Genomic DNA, 5,189 nt, shown 5'->3' with positions numbered 1-5,189 from the left:
GTTTTTTTTTTTTTTTTTTTTTTTTTTTTTGAGACGGAGTCTCGCGCTGTGTCACCCAGGCTGGAGTGCAGTGGCGCGATCTCGGCTCACTGCAAGCTCCGCCTCCCAGGTTCACGCCATTCTCCTGCCTCAGCCTCCGAGTAGCTGGGACTACAGGCGCCCGCCACCACGCCCGGCTAGTTTTTTGTATTTTTAGTAGAGACGGGGTTTCACCATGTTAGCCAGGATGGTCTCGATCTTCTGACCTCGTGATCCACCCGCCTCGGCCTCCCAAAGTGCTGGGATTACAGGCTTGAGCCACCGCGCCCGGCCGCAATCATTATTTTTTGAACGATACAGAGATTAGCATGGCCCCTGTGCAAGGATAACATGCAAATTCATGAAGCATTCCATATTTTATTTTTTTCAAAATTAAAATACAAATGCTTTTTTTTTTTTTTTTTTTTTACAGACAAGGTCTCACTCTGTCACCCAGGCTGGAGTGCAGTGGCGAGACCATAGCTTGCTGCAGCCTTGAACTCTTTGGCTCAAGAGATCCTCCGCCTCAGACTCCCGAGCAGCTGGGATTACAGGCGCGTGCCACCACATGTGGCTAGAGAACTACTTTAGATTAGTGGAAGAGTGTGCAGGAGAACCTTTCAAAGAGGTGACGCTGAGCCAAAGTTTAAGTGACACTGAGTCAGATAAGCATCATTCTTCCTCAGAGTTGTCTCCTCCACCAGACTAAGTGATCAAGGGCAGCAGCTGGTTCTTTTTTTTTTTTTTTTTTTTTTGAGACGGAGTCTCGCACTGTGTCACCCAGGCTGGAGTGCAGTGGCGCGATCTCGGCTCACTGCAAGCTCCGCCTCCCAGGTTCACGCCATTCTCCTGCCTCAGCCTCCGAGTAGCTGGGACTACAGGCGCCCGCCACCACGCCCGGCTAGTTTTTTGTATTTTTAGTAGAGACGGGGTTTCACCATGTTAGCCAGGATGGTCTCGATCTCCTGACCTCGTGATCCACCCGCCTCGGCCTCCCAAAGTGCTGGGATTACAGGCTTGAGCCACCGCGCCCGGCCGCTGGTTCTTATCTGTAGCTCTACCATGCCCAGCACCATGCGTGGCACACATAGGCAGTCAGAAAATCTTGTGTGAATTAATGAATGCATGATGGAAAAAATGTACTCAGAGGGCTCCCTGAGTATGAGAACCAATCCTCCACCCTTAGCATGGGAGTTTCCTAGCCTGGGGTCCTTGGGCCCTTGGGAGTTCTGTTGATACTGGGTTGGCCAGGAATTCCTACAAACCCTGCATTTTCTAGGCAGTGTCTAAGTAGTATAGAACTCTCAGGCCTTTGTTGGCGAGAAGGAACTTAAAGGAGAAAAACAGGGACCAAAGATGGGGATGACACTGGAGACAGAGGTTGCCCTCAGGGCATGCTGGAACACTGGACTGAGAGTCAGTGCATGAGTCCCATCCTTCCATCCCTCATAAAAGAGTGGCTTGAAAAAGTAAAAAGTCACTTCTGGCAAGGCGCAGTGGCTCACGCCTATAATCCCAACACTTTGGGTGGCTGAGGCGGACAGATCACCTGAAGTCAGGAGTTCAAGACCAGCCTGGCCAACATGGTGAAACCCCGTCTCTACTAAAAATACAAAAATATTAGCAGGGCGTGGTGGCGCACGCCTGTAGTCCCAGCTACTCGGGAGGCTGAAGCAGGAGAATAGCTGGAACCGGGAAGGCGAAGGTTGCAGTGAGCCGAGATTGTGCCACTGCACTCCAGCCTGGGCGACAGAGCGAGACTCTGTCTCAATAAAAAAAAAAAAAAAGAAAGAAAAAGAAAAAGAAAAAAAAGTCACTTCCCCGCCTGGGAGCCTCGGTTTCCTTATCCTGTAATGAAGGGCTTTAGGTGTCTCCAGGTCCTTTACCCGTAATAGTCCATGCTCCGAAGTAAGGGAGGGTAGGAGGATGGGTGGAGCTTGCCTAGAAAGTGGCTGAGAACATCTTTGTCTCTGTAGCATATTAGCCAAGTACCTGTCTTTGTAAACAAACGAGGGAAAGAGGAGTCTGCAGGAGTAGGGGGTGGGGTGGGGGAATGGACGCCACGGAGCAGTTATCAGCTCGGGAATCACGAAGGCCCATGTTTCAATCCCAGTTCTGTTTCCTTATGAACAAAATGGAGAAAACCCAGCCTATCGCTAAGTATGAGTGTGGGACAAAAATGTGGGATACCCTTCTCCCCAACCAGGAGCTCTTTCCCTGGCAACCACCCCAAAATCAAGTCCCAGGGTGGAGTCAAGGGCTAGAAATAAGTAGATGCTGCCCCCTGGTGGATATATTTGTCACTGCCTGATTGGTGAAGAAAAGCGGAGTCGTCCGGGATGAAGTGATTCAGGGTCCTTGGTCGGCTCCCGAAGTCTCCTTTCAGACAGGGCCTTTCCTACAGTTTCAGGTTGGAGGTAGAAAATACACCCTCTTCAAGTTTTTAGTGTGTGAGTGATACCAAATTAAAATGAACACTATTTGAGCAGAAACTCTAATTTTGATGACATTTTCCATTTATTTACAGAGGGTCTAATAGGTCCAGGGAACACTGACTGAGGAAGGCAGGAGAGGGCTGCAGGGTGGGGAAGATTTTTTATTTTTTATTTTTCTGAGACAGGGTCTTACTCTATGGCCCAGGCTGGAGTGCAATGGTGTGATCTCAGCTCACTGCAACCTCTGTATCCTGGGCTTCAGTGATCCTCCCACCCCAGCCTCCTGAGTAGCTGGGACTTACAGGCTCCCACCACCACGCCCAGCTAATTTTTTTTTCTTTTTTTCTTTTTGAGATAGAGTCTTGCTCTTTCGCCCAGGCTGGAGTGCAGTGGCATGATCTTGGCTCACTGCAACCTCCGCCTCCTGGGTTCAAGCAATTCTCCCGCCTCAGCCTCCCAAGTAGCTGAGATTACAGGCACCCGAAACCACGCCCAGCTAATTTTTGTGTTTTTAGTAGAGACGGGGTTTCACCATGTTGGTCAGGCATGATCTCAGCTCACTGCAACGTCTGCCTGCTGGGTTCAAGTGATTCTGCTGCCTCAGCTTCCTGAGTAGCTGGGATTACAGGCGTGTGCCACCATGCCCGGCTAATTTTGGTATTTTTAGTAGAGACGGGGTTTCACCATGTTGCTCAGGCTGGTCTCAAACTTGGCTGAAGCAATCTACCTGTCTCAGCCTCTCAAAGTGCTGGGATCACAGGCGAGAGCCACCATGCTCGGCCTTGGGAAGGTTTTCAAGAGCTCAGTTGCAGTCATGGTGTAATGTCTGCAGGCTATCCATATGGGGACAAATGTCCAGAGTCCATATGCTCAGGAGTCTGGAGCTCAGGGGAGGCCTTAGTTGGAGGAGTGACCTTGGGTGGTCAGTGAGAAACAGACACAAGAGTCCTGAGACGGGTGGAATTCCCCAGGAAGCAATGGGGTGAGAGGAGGAAAGTGGTTCCATAACACTGTCATGAGCATCTCCACATTCAAGGCAAGGAAATGAAGTGAAGGATGGAGAAGCAGTGTCTGGAGAGGTAGAAGGAAAACCACAAAAGGCCACAAAGCTGCAAGTGCCTGAAGCCAAGGAAAGTAAGGACTTGAGGAAGGAAAAGGGAGTGGCCCTCAGCATCCAAGGACTGAGAGACCAGAGGGAATTCAGACAGCCTGGTGATTTCCAAGAGGAATGTCTAGGGGTGGCTAGAGAAGGGGGCTGGAGATTTCGAGGAGAGTTATCTCAACAGAGGTGACAGTGCCAAGAAGGGTTCTCTCCAGAAACCGTAGAGTTGAACAAGGACTGAGCTGGCACTGGAGAACTTGCAGGAGGCCAAGTAAGCCATCAGGAAAGCAACAGGAGATGGAGGTCACGTCCTTCTGTGACCTTGCAGACAGGGAGTCATAGACCACCCAGGATTAGCCCTTATTGGACACAAAAGGAAACTCCCAGGCTCTTAGGTATGAGTAAAAGGAGAATATCCCAGTCTCAGCAGGAATGTCAGTCTCGGAGCCAGATTTCATGGCCGGGGCGCCAGGACTTCCTGAGGAGCAGAATGAGGGCCCTGATGGTCAAAAGAGGTGTCATGGGCTCTTGGGACTTGGTGTGTGAAAGGCAATAAGCCAATAGTTGGTGGGGTGGGGGGCTCCTCTGCCTCTCTGTGGGCTTTGGAGACCACTGAAAACCAGCTGCATCCCCCCGACCACATCCTTTCAGCATGTGCCACCCTTGGGGAAAGCCACCTGTGAACTATGTCAGGATGGTTTCCCCCAAAATTTGGAGCCCACTCTGAGGTCTGGCACAGGTCAGAGCTCTAGGGTAACCAACTCTCCCTGATCACCTGGAACCTTGCCAGTTTTAGTTCTCAAAGTCCCATATTCCAGGAAACCCCTAATCCCCTAGCAAACTGGATGACTGGTTACCCCCATTGGGAGCTCAGACCTCCTACTTGACTAGTGAGTTTTGAGGTCACAGGGACAATCCTAAGTTGTGGGACAGAGGGCCTCTGGGCTCCTGCAAGAGTCTGCACTCTCCTACCTGTGTCCTGTGCCTGAGGAGTGCGACCATAAAATAGAAAATGAAAAACATCGTGACAAGTGGAGAGAGAGGGAAGAAGAAAGAAAAAAGCTTCATATTTTACTACATTTTTTCCTTCTAATAGTGATGGTGTCTCACTATGTTGCTCAGGCTGGTCTCAACCTCCCGGGCTCAAGTGATGCTCCCGCCTCAGCCTGCCTGAGTAGCTAAGACCACAGGTGCACACCACCATGCCTGGCTAATTATTTATTTATTTATTATCATTATTTGTTTTATTTTATTTTATTTTATTTTGAGATGGAGTTTCGCTCTTGTTGCCCAGGCTGGAGTGCAATGGCACCATCTCGCCTCACCACAACCTCCGCCTCCTGAATTCAAGTGATTCTCCTGCCTCAGCCTCCTGAATAGCTGGGATTACAGTCATGTGCCACCACGCCTGGCTAATTTTGTATTTTTAGTAGAGACGGGCTTTCTCCACGTTGGTCAGGCTAGTCTCGAACTTCCGACCTCAGGTGATCCACCCACCTCGGCCTCCCAAAGTGCTGGGATTACAGGCGTGAGCCACCACACCCGGACTATTATTATTATTTCATAGAGACAGGGTATCTCTATGTTGTTCAGGCTGGTCTTGAATTGCTGGGCTCAAGTGATTTTCCCACCTT

General features: G+C 50.2%; 1 pseudogene; it reads left to right on the top strand.

Moving 5' to 3' along the window:
* Positions 1 to 302: 302 nt before the first annotated feature.
* On the top strand, positions 303 to 399 carry LOC112610423 (annotated as a pseudogene).
* Positions 400 to 5,189: the final 4,790 nt, after the last annotated feature.

The sequence above is a fragment of the Theropithecus gelada genome, chromosome 16 (assembly GCF_003255815.1).
Source record: "Theropithecus gelada isolate Dixy chromosome 16, Tgel_1.0, whole genome shotgun sequence".
NCBI classification, from domain to species: domain Eukaryota; kingdom Metazoa; phylum Chordata; class Mammalia; order Primates; family Cercopithecidae; genus Theropithecus; species Theropithecus gelada.
Note: the sequence above shows the minus strand (reverse complement) of the source record. Positions and strands in the feature narration are given on the sequence as shown.